The sequence below is a fragment of the Hippopotamus amphibius genome, chromosome 2 (genome assembly GCF_030028045.1).
Source record: "Hippopotamus amphibius kiboko isolate mHipAmp2 chromosome 2, mHipAmp2.hap2, whole genome shotgun sequence".
Taxonomy (NCBI): Eukaryota; Metazoa; Chordata; class Mammalia; order Artiodactyla; family Hippopotamidae; genus Hippopotamus; species Hippopotamus amphibius.
Window position 1 is genome coordinate 52,515,115 of NC_080187.1, and position 11,796 is coordinate 52,526,910.

The following is an 11,796-nucleotide window of genomic DNA, read 5'->3' on the forward strand; positions in this document are numbered from 1 at the left end:
TACACCACTTCACACCCATTAGAATGACTAAAATTAAAACTAGTAACACTAAGTGTTGATGATGTGAAGCAAACTCATACATGGCTGATGGAATTATAAATGGTACAGCCACTTTGGAAAACAGTTTGGGAATTTTTTATATGGTTGAACATATACTTACCATAGGACCCAGTAATTCTAAAGTATTCACGCAAGAGTAATGGAAACAGATGTACACACAGACTCATATATGAATGTTTATAGCAGCTTTATTCGTAATAGTCGAAAACTGGGGAAAAACCTAAAATGTCCTTTACTAGGTGAATGGATAAAAAAATTTGCTATATTTATACAATAGAGAACTACTTAGCATAAAAAGGAATGAACTACTGACACATACAATAGTGTAGATGGATCTCAAAAACACTGAGCAAAATAAGTGAAATACAAAAGAATAGGTGTACGATTTCATTTACATAAAGCTTGACAAAAGTCTAATATAATTCGCGGCGACAGAAAGCAGAACAGTTGTTACCTAGGGCAGGAATAGGGATTGACTGGGGGTGAGGCCCAGAGAACTTTTGGGGTTACTAAGGAATATTCCATGTCTTGAATGTGGTTGTATGAATATATAAATTTGTCAAAGCTCAGCAAAATGGGTTTTGGATGCATAATAAATTATACACCTGAGTAAATTATACCTCAATAAAATTGATTTAAAAAAAAAAACAGCTAAGCAATCTGGGGAAAAATAAGGCTTAGAAAACACTAATATAACAGATGAAAATCACGACGTTATGGAGTCCTAGAAATGGGGACCAGAAGACACAAGAGGTAAGATTCTGTGAAACGCCCTTCCCTCTCCTGGCCTCAGTTACACCCATGGTACAGTGGACAGGATCCTGTGTTTTGTCCCCTGTAGGTTCAGTTGGTTCTTTCTCTGAATCAATTGCCGGCCACGCCTACACGCAGTTAGACACAGTTACAATCATTACAGACAGCCTTTCATATCCGCACTGGATTTCATGTCTGTGGCCAGACCTCTTCAGAAGCCTCACAGCCACTCGACTTAGATGCTATTGTGGTCTCCTTTACTACAGAAAAGGAGACTGAGGCTCAGAGAAACCAGTTATTTTTTAAGATCACACAGAAAATGACAGACCTGCGATTCAAGTCCAAGTGCCAAGGAACTGCGTTTTCCGAATTCTCTCTCCTCTCTATCCTCTTGTCCCCCCAGGAAAAGTAACTCAGTTATTATGTAATTAATTGAAATCACCATGAGCAATAACACATCAATAACAAGAGTAACAGATCTAAGAAGTAGAACTAGGATGAAACATGCATTTTCTTGCTCAGACCAGTCCACGTGTGTTTCTCAAAGGATGGAGTGACTATAATGCTGAGTGTTGTTTTTAACGATGCTTTGCTTATTAGTATTTCAATTCAACAAATACTCTGTGAGGGAGGCTTTGTTAGGAGCAGGGCTTTCAGAAAGGATTCAGGCACAGTCCTGGCCTTCCTGGAACTTAAAAGCCAGTGTTAAATCCTGTTCAGCTCAGGACTGTTTTCTCCTGTGTGTGATCCTAACACCAACTGTTAACTTCCTACTGAAATCCCATCCGCTCCCAGTGACTCACAGAATGGGTGCAAGGTAGGGGCACCATGTCTGGACTGTCTGTTTTCCAAGAAGTAAAATGGTATTTTCCAAAGTGAAATGGAGGGGGAATCTGACAAGTACAAGGGTGCTGGTGCCCACAGTAGGAAAAAGCAATTTAAGTCAGACATAGCTTGAGGAATCCAGAACACAGCACTGTTCTGAATAGGGCTGTGTGTTTCCAACCTGACAGACCCCAACTATTTGAGAACTAGCAAAGTTAGAGTTTGGGGATGCTTTTTAACATAACTGTCAAATCTGGTAAGTCAAGCAAACACAGGTCTTTTTTTTTTTTTTTTTTGTCTTTCCTTACAAATTTTAAAAATAGCTCTTTTACATATTATAGCAAATACCTCAAGTTAAAACATTTCTCCAGGAATGTTTCTCATATTCATGCTCCATTCTCTAATGCCCCATGATACACATTTATTTGAAAAATTAAAGGGAACCACACCTACCTTTTTTCATATCGTAGCATGTAAAGCTAGTAACTTTCACTGCATTTCTTGTATGTGGAACACATACGGAGCAGAATGAGTGACACAAACCAGATTTCTGGCTTCCTCAGACCCCCACTGGCCCCCTATGAGATGTATCCTCGTTCTTGGCACACAGAATAACCCTAGCCTGTGGCTCACAGTCATATTCAGCAAACATCAACCTGTAAAATGCTTTTTCCAGTTGTGTCAACCTGGTCAGGACTGGGGTGTCCCGTGGTGGCAGGGATTTGTATAAGTTTTATTTTATTTTATTTTAGCCACACTATGAGGCATGTGGGATCTTAGTTCCCTGACCAGGGACGAACCCGTACCCCCTGACGTGGAAGCTCAGAGTCTTAACCTTCCTTGGACCACCAGGGAAGTCCTTGTATAACTTTTAGACACCAAAATTTTTCAATTTTTAAAAATTTTATTGAAGTATAGTTGATTTACAATGTTGCGTTAATTTCTGCCGTACAGCAAGTGACTTGGTTGTACATACATCCATACGTATATACATATATATATTCTTTTTCATATTCTTTAAAAAAATCCCTCTGAACATGAACATCTTCCTCCAAGATGTAAGGTCCATGAAAGGCATGGTCTTTATCTTTATAGCTCCCTGCTATATCCCTAGTAGTTAAAAATACTGCCTGGCACACAGGTGTCCTATAAGTATTTGTTGAATGAATGACAACGAGTAAGCTTTCCCTGCCCACACTTGGCTGTCCAATAAGCCCCTGTGTCAGCTCTTTCACGTGTCCCTGCTCATGTTTATGAGCAGTGTTTATGCTCATAGTTATGGGCTGAAGCCCTCTCCCAACTTATCAACTGAAACTCAGCTGCAGCATTTCCTCCATGAAATGCGCTCCCTGCGCAGCTGGGATCTGAAAACAGTTAACAGCAGGAATGATCATATAAATCAAGTACAAATTAAATCAGCAAAAATATATTCTAATTCATATCGAAATAAACTAAATTATACAGCTACTACAATGACTTATCAAGGGATATAAATGATTAAGAAAATAAATCAATAAACTATTTTAGCAGTTTTCAAATCATGTATTGATCTTTTAAAGTTTTTGCCATTTTTTTGTGGGGGCGGGGGCGGTGCTGGCTCGCTACCACCTGCTAGATGAAACCATAATTGCCTGAACCATAATTTGACTTAATGGAATCACATCAAACTCTCAACAACGTTCCACATTTGGTTGACATTTGGTAGGTGACTTTTGTCTTAAGTAAACGTCTTTTAGCATCAGTGGTTTAGTCTTTGGTGCTGAATCTTCTACTGAACTAGGGAATTTCACCAAAGAATTTCTTAGCCCTTATAGTACTGTTTGATATTTCTATTTATTCAATATTTATAATATCAACTAAGTCATAAAAATGTTTACTGAAATGTCCTATTAAAGAATTGGTGTAATTTTATCAACTTATGTTCACCCGCAATTCACAAAGCTCTGTGAACATCACTCAGTCCCATGGAAGGAATTTAAAATCTGTTACGGTTTTTACTTTTATCATCAAACATGAATTTATATATAATTTATTTAAAACTAATAATTTTCTCTTGTAACTGATATTTTATTATTTTAAATATTCTTCATTTTTTCCTAATATATTTACGTGTGATATATATCTTCATTATTTCCTCATTTCTCAATATCTTCTGCTCCTCTTTCTTATTTTCTATATTTAAATTTATAAGTATAATGACTCTATCATTCATCAAAATAATCTATCAGCTTTAATAACTGAAATATTTCTTTCTTGTAAAACAAAATGAAGTTTTGAGGTCTGTTAGAATATTATTTACTTAAGCCAAGTCTCTAATTTAAGAAATTTTTTCTGGGACTTCCCCGGTGGTCCAGTGGTTAAGACTCCAAGCTCCCAATGCAAGGGGCCCGGGTTCCATCCCTGGTCAGGGAACTAGATCCTGCATGCCATAACTAAAAGTCCCACATGCCGCAAGTAAAGATCCCATACACCACAACGAAGATCCCTGAGTGCCACAACTAAGACCCTGTGCAATCAAATAAATAAATTAATATTGGGGAAAAAAAAGACTCCATCCTTCCAATGCAGGGGGCACAGGTTCGAGCCCTGGTCAGGGAAGGGAACTAAGATCCCACATGCTGCAAGGCACAGCCAAAAAAAAAAACCACATTTTTTTCCCCAAGCATTTAACTACTCCCATTGCAGTTTCCTGCTTTATAGGAATTGGGTAAGTTTCACATTTAGATCTAAAGTCCTCACCTATTTAAGCCCCAAACTCCTTTCCCTCTGTAGATGGTCTAATCACTAAGCAATACTCAGAATCACGGGGCCAGGCCTTCTGTACCCATGGCCCTTGCTATGGGCACCGTGATAATGGACCAATGCTAGGTACCCAGCACCTGGATGTGCCAGTCCTGGGCCTGGTTGCCCTCAGATCTGTTCCTCATCCTTTCCCTGCTCTGCTTCCCAGCCTGCAAGCCCCCTTCTCGGCCGTCACCTGGGTTCAGCACAATGGGAAGTGCTGGTGGGGACAGAAAGGCAGGAAGAGAAGAAAAGCCAGGGTATTTCTCTCATCCCTCTTTGCCTCTGGCAGCATCTCCAACAGCATCCCTATCTTGTCTGCAGTTCCAGCACTGCTGTACAGGCTCTCTGTGGCCCAGGTTCTGCCAGGGGACCCCAGCCCCTAGCTCTAGTACCCACCATCGCCTCCTTCTCTCTCTCAGCCCAGCGATGGAGGGCCTGCCCACTGCTCCTGGACTTGCATCGTCCCTGGTTGATTCTGAGCCTCTCCATCCCCTGGGGAACAAATTTCCTGCATTAAATCTCCTTTGCTATCTAGATATGTTTTCCTGGTTAACCTTTGGCTGATGTGTTGCAATTTCAAAGCCCAGTAATGACATCCCATGGGGAGGCTCTGCCCCACTCCCGCATTGGCCTTGGGTTCTCCCTTTGACACCTCCCACAGCTTGGGTTGCCCATTGACAGCTCTTTCCAGCTCTGCTTTCAGCAACATCTTGTTTGTGGCTTGAAATCTCGTATGGAGGGAGCGTTTACATCATGGAATTCTACAAACACTACAAATCCCCCATCCCCCAAGAGCCAACTGTTGAACATTTACCAGCATGCCACTGGTGGAGATCTGGGTGAGATCTGCAAAACTGGCCCCTTGTGAAGACAGCTGTATGGCCCCAGAGAGCCTGGCTAACTGCTGTCTCTGGAGCAGGGTGAGGTGGAAAGGAACTCATCTCAGGTACAAAATTTTAGGGGGCATCAGGAAATCAAGACAACTAGTATTTTCAATGCAATATTTTTAAAGATCAAAATTAATGCCCCCCCACACATCCCATGATGAACAAAATATCAAAATTTTAAGGAAAGACACAGGTGGAAGTTGGACAAGGCTGAGATCATGGTTAGGTGAGGAAGGTAAGTCATGCAAGATCCATTTTGGTTAGATTCTGATAGTTTGTTCACATGGATTTTTTTTGGCATTAATTTTGATTTTTTAAAAGGTTCATAACTTTGCATTTGGCAATGATTTCTTAGCTACAACACCAAAAGCACAGACAACAAAAGATAAATAGAAAAATTAGAGTTCATCAAAATTGAAAACTTTTGTGCATCTAAGGACACTATCAATAGATTAAAAAGGCAAGCAGAATGCGAGAAAATATTTGCAAATTAAATATCTGATAAGGGATTAACATCTAAAATACAAAAAGCTCCTAAAACTCAACAACAAAAAACCCAATGACACAATTTAAAAATCAGCAAAGATAAAGCAACTATACTCTAATAAAAATTAATAAAAAATAATACTAAATAAAAATAAAAAATAGAAATGAGCAAAGGACTTGAATAGACTTTTCTGCAAGAAGACATACAAATGGCCAATAAGTACATGAAAAGATGCTCAACATCACTAATCATTAGAAAAATGCAAATCGAAACTGCAATGAGCGACCACCTCACACCCATGAGGAGGACTGGTATTTAAAAAAACAAAACTGGAAATAACAAGTGTTGGAGAGGGTGTGGAGAAATAGGAACTCATGCATTTTTGCTAGTGAAAATGTAACAGTGCAGCTGCTGTGGAAAACAGTACAGAAGTTCCTCAAAAATTTAAAAATAGAACTATCATCCTACACTCCTGGGTGTATTACTAAAAGAATTTAAAGCAGGGACTCAAACAGGTATTTGTATACTCAGCATTATGTATAAGAGCTACAATGAGAAGTAACCCAGGTGTCCACTGATGGATGAACAGATAAACAAAATGTGTTTTTCCATCCAATGGAATATTATTCAGCCTTTAAAAAGGAAGGGAATTGGAGCACATGCTACAACATGGGTGAACCTTGAAGACAGTATACGAGTGAAATAAGCCAGACACAAAAGGACAAATACTGTGTGATTCCACTTTTATGAGGTACCTAGAGGAGCCAAATTCATAGAGACAGAAAGTAGAATTGGGGTTGCCAGGGGCTGGGAGGAGGGAGGAATGGAGGATTATAGTTTAGTGGAGAGAGTTTCAGTTTTGCAAGATGAAAAAACCTGGAAATGGGTGGTGGTGACAGCTGCACAACAATGTGAATGTACCTAATGCCAACGAACTGTACATTTAAAAATGGTTAAGATGACAAATTTCATGTTCTGTGTACTTTACCAAAAATTTTTTTAATTAGGGGAAAAAAGCAAGGTGCAAACCAGTATGTAATCAATTACTTTTATGTTAAAAGGGGGGGAGGGGATAAGACTCTAGTATTTTATTTGCTTGGATATGCATTTTTAAAGCTCTGGAAAGATGTATAAGAAACTAAAAATAAACTTTACCTTGGAGGGGGTGGGGTGGGAACTGAGCAGATGAAGGGCAAGGGAGGGCGTGACATTTGTCACGTATCTTTTATAAGAAGTTCTAATGTTGTATAAACAGGTCTCAGAAATTCCCAGCTGCTTATGGAAAAGCAGAAATCAGGTTCAAGGGTTGCCTAATGGCCATGTGGCCGCCTCTGCACGATAACTCTATCTGGCGGGGTTTACCTTGACCTCCCATTGATTGGTCTTATCTCACCTGAAACACAGCATGAACCCTCAGACCAACCAGCAGAGCATTTTCCTCTGGAAACAGCCTGGCTCCCTTGAGAGCAGTGGGCCCAGAGGACGGTGGGACCCTTCCCTCTGGAGGTAGGTCCATCCTTCTGCTGGGCTTTCTGTCACTTCCAGAGATGTTCTTTCATTGGTGATCCTGCACTGGCCAGACCTGCTTGCCAAGCTCTCTGTCTAGCCCAACGACTCAAGGGCGCCCCCTCCTAGCCTTACTGAGGGGTGACCACTCTGGGCACAGTGGGGGGACATGAGGACAGACACCTGTAGGATGGGCTTCCCCTTCACCCTTCACCTTTCCTCTCATCCTCCCGTGCTCAGGGAACCCTGGTCCTGAGTCCATTTCCCCCCGCCCACCTCCCCTGGGCCTGGTCCTCCAGTCCTGCCCGCCCCCTCTATGCTAGAGCCCTGCCCCTTAGCCCCATCCTGCAGTCAGATGCACAGAGGTTTGAATTCTGGCTCTGCTGCTTATAAGCTCTGTGACCCTGGGGGAGGTAGTTTACCTGAGCCTCGGTTTCCCCCTGGGTAAAAGAGAGACACTAAGAAAGTAACACAGACATGAGCGGTCTCCTGCTGGGAAGCCATGGTCCACACTGTCTTCTGGTGCCAGTGTAGTTCTGCATCTTGAGCTGGCTGGTGGCCACACAGGCCTCTGCTTTATAATTATTTATGAAACTGTACATTTTTGTTTTATGCACTTTCTTATATATATATGTTCTGTCATACAATTTCCAAAAAAAACTTTTTAAAAAAGTAAACTTATAGAAAAAAATATTAGGGGCCAAATAAATGCTAATTTAGTTGCACACACCCCTCACCACAAATACCATTTCAGTTCTCTGCTTTCTTAAAAACCCTTTTGATTCTCAGTTATCACAAATCTCTTTTCCTTCCCAACCAAGCTCCTGGAATGGCTGATCTGAACCTGCCCCCCCACTTCTCTCTCCCCATGTCATTTCCATGAGCGGCCGTGGGTATCAGGCTGTGCCTTGAGAGATCTGATCGCCCACCACATTTCTGAGGGGCTGGACCATTGCTGGCCGCCGTGGCCATGGGCAGGGTCTCCTTCCCCACTGCAGGGAGCTTTACCTCCCAACATTAGCCTCATCCTGGCGCACAGGGGTGCTCCCCGGGCACAATCCCAGGTGAGAGGTTCTGTAAATGGTCCAAAGCAGTGACACCTGCCTTTGCACTGGAGTTATCTGGGAGTAATTTACCCACTAGAGGAAAGACACCCCTTCCTCATCCCCACCGCTGAAGAATCTGCCAGGAAGAAAGCTCCAGAAAGAGAATTCCTATCCACCAAGCACCTACTATGTGCCAGGTGCTTCTCACATAAAAGCCTGTGCAATTCGTCGCCAAGTTCTATGAAGTTGGTGCTATGATCATCCTCATTTTGCAGGTGGAGAAACTGAGGTACAGAGGAGGCGAGGAACTTGCAGTGGGTCACGTGTGCGGGAGGGTGGAGTCAGGATTTGAAACCACGTCTGTGTGGCTGCCTTGGCCACACCTTTCCTGAGACAATGCTTTCCCACACATCACTAACTTAGTTTCTGGTAGAGCAGCATTTCTGCAAAACGTTTATGGGCATGCAAATTGCCTGGGTTCTTGTTGATTCTGACTTGCAGGTCTGGGGTGGGGCCTGAGAGTCTGCATTTCTAACAAGCTCCCAGGGATGCTGTTGAGGTCCGTGGACCTCACTTTGAGTAGGAAGACAGGAGAGCAGGCAGAAGTGAGCATAAATGTGACCCAGAGAGTCACTGGGGTCTCCCTACATTAACGGTGAGTCAGCTAAGGTGGATGGACTGAATGTGTCTCCCCAACATTCATATGTTGAATCCTAACCTGAGATGTGATGGGATGAGGAGGTGGGGCCTCTGGGAGGTGATTAGGTTAAGAGGATGGAGCCTTCGTGAGTGGGATTAGCGCCCTTATAAAAGAGACCCCAGAGGGATCCCTTGTCTCCACCATGTGAGGACACAGCGAGAAGATGGCCATCTCTGAACCAGGAAGCCAGGCCTCACCAGACACCGAGTCTGCCAGCACCATGATCTTGAACTTCCAGCCTCTAGAACTGTGAGAAATAAACATCTATTGTTTAAGACATGCAGAGTATCACATTCTGTTATAGCAGCCTCAACAGACTAATATAGGACAGGGAAACAGATGACCTGCCCTCATCAGCAGGTCCTCAGCCTGGAGGTCCCCTCACCACGTTGCCTCAATCAGACACAAAGTCCAGACCTCTGCCTACTTATCACAAGGACTTGGGACTTTATTATTATATTTGTGATGGTGATCTGTGACCAGTGATCTTTGACGTTACTGCTATGACTCATTGAAGGCTCAGGTGATGGGTAGCATTTTTCAGCAATAAAGTATTTTTAATCAAGGTATGTAAATTGTTTTTAGACATGATGCTATTGGACACTTAACAGACTACAATATAGTATAAACATAACTTTTATATGTACTGGGAAACCAAAAAATTCATGTGACTCGCTTTATTGGCATAATCGTTCTACTGTGGTGGTCTGGACCAGAAGCCGCCACATCTCCGAGGTCACCTGTATCAGTGTCTCCCCACCTTTTCACCTGTGATATGCAGAGAAGGTGACAGAACTCAGACGGTGCTGCCACAGGGGCAAAGCACTCGCCCGAGGGTCCCCATGGGCCAAGGGCATCAGGGTCTCTGCACACTTGTGTTGCATCCACAGCACCCAGTGAGAAGCCCAGGGTGGAGATTCTTAGCCTCGCCTTCAGGACACTCATTTCCCACACATTTTATTGATGCCCTGCTCATGTGTTCTGTTCCCAGGCACATTTGCAGACTAGTTCAGGGTTCAGGCTGCTCTCTGACCAGTGGTAGGGACCCGATGACCCCCGCTCCCTGGGACTCTGCCTGTTCAACCTCATCCCAAGTTGCTGGAGGGCATCCACGGCACCTGCCCCCATCCCGTCAGAACTGGTGCCACCCTTTCTGACCTGGTTGTTTTGTCTCATTTCCCAACAACGACTAGTGTGGCCTCCCTCCCTTGTGACAATAGTTGCACAAAGAATGAGAAGTCAAGGCCTTTCATCTCTCTTAGGTATGATTTTTGCCATAAATCACTTCCATAATAACTGGCCCAGCCAGCCTGATGCACTTTCCACAATGCACAGTCCACACTTCTCGGCAGATGCCTTTCGAGTCTTAACTATGTGCAGAACTTGCTTCTTTCTTCCAGGACTGCAAAGAGGGATCGCTGGTGTGGCGTCCTTGCAAATCTCCATAGTATGACATGGAGCTGGCACAGAGCTGGAGGCCTTGGCAGCTTTGACGGCACATAGAATCCCTGAGCCTGCACTCAGCGGCGTGTGTGTCAAACACTTGCCGTCTCTGCTCTACCTGTGCAGCCTGCCCCGTCACAGGCTGGGGACGTTTGCCTCGCACAGGTTCAGAGCTTCCTGCCCTGGGACCTGATGCTGCACCCCTGCTCATGGCTCTGCTTTCTGGGAGCACAGGCCCTGCCAGGGTTCCGGCCAGTGAGATGAAACATCCGTGGGGCCGAGATTTGAAGAACGGTGGATCTTACTTGACAACAGACCCCAGAGGACCCTAGACAGGGAAGAGTTGCTGCCCTTGGATCCACTGCCCTGAATAAGCACTGTGGGGCCTCAGGAGGAGGGAAGATAAGGAGAGACTTCAAAGGGGCCTGTCGAGATAAAGCCAAACACACCTGGCACCTAGGCAACAAGGTGGCATCCAACCCCCTCTCCAGGGGCGCCACCAGCTTCACAGGCCCTGGCTGTGTTGGCCCTGCTAGGAGGGGAGGATGCTATCCGCTCACAAGGTCTGAGCCAAAGGGGCCTATCAAGACAAAGGCTGAACACGCCTGCTACCTCAGTGACAACGTGACATCCAACCCCCTCTCCAGGAGCACTGACAGCTTCACAGGCCCCGGCAGTGTTGACTCTGGCAAGAGGGGCAGATGCTATCAGCTCACAGAGTCTGAGCTTCAAGGCAAGGGCAGAGCGGCTGATAAGCAAAGTAGAGCCTGGGAACCTCGCCAGGCACAGACACACAACCTACCGTGCTTTGCCCTGGCGACCACGGCGGGGGCTATGGAGGGTGGCCTGGCTCCAGCCTGGGGCCCCGGGCAGACGAGGGGGAGAAGTCGGCCAGCCCAGCCCCGAAACGTGCCCCCAGATGTGAGCTGTCTGTATTTTCCTCCAAATGTACACGTGAGGATCCCCTCACACCTTAGTTCTTTACTCTTTGGGGTAGAGGGATCTGATAAAAGCCAACACTTTCCGCCCTGAAAAATGTAGCATCTAATGTGCAGCTGAGGGTTTGGTTTTCAATCCCTCTGAGAACGGGTTGATAGATGGGAGGATGGGAAAGCTACTTGGAGGGTGGGGAGAAGAGCTGGCGAAGGTCTCTGGGGCCCTGAGGGAGAGAGGGGAACAGGGAGAAGTGTTACCTAAGGTTAAACCCTGAGGTGAAAGAAAAGATGGGAAGCACCATCTCTCAGAGATGGCTGATGGAGTAAAGGTTGCCAGATCCCAAATGGATGGAGTCAAGTGTTGCAGAGC